Raw genomic sequence first — 241 nt, 5'->3', positions numbered from 1 at the left:
CGGGAGCCGCAGATAGAGCTTAAAAGGCTTCTGCTGGCCCTGTCAAACGCTGCCTTACAGAGAGAGAAAAGCAGATTTTTAAGCATCCCCGGTCCTCTGCCCGGCAAGAGGCAGGGCGCGCTACCGGCACTGCTCTTGCACACAGCTGACGCGCTTCGGGAGATTCCTACTACAAAATGAAAGCGTTTGAGTTGGATACATCAACGCGTATGCACCGAGCCCGCAGCCGAGCGGGCAGCGC

The sequence above is a fragment of the Pygoscelis adeliae genome, unplaced genomic scaffold (assembly GCF_000699105.1).
Source record: "Pygoscelis adeliae isolate BGI_AS28 unplaced genomic scaffold, ASM69910v1 Scaffold79, whole genome shotgun sequence".
NCBI classification, from domain to species: domain Eukaryota; kingdom Metazoa; phylum Chordata; class Aves; order Sphenisciformes; family Spheniscidae; genus Pygoscelis; species Pygoscelis adeliae.
This window is presented reverse-complemented; position numbering follows the sequence as displayed.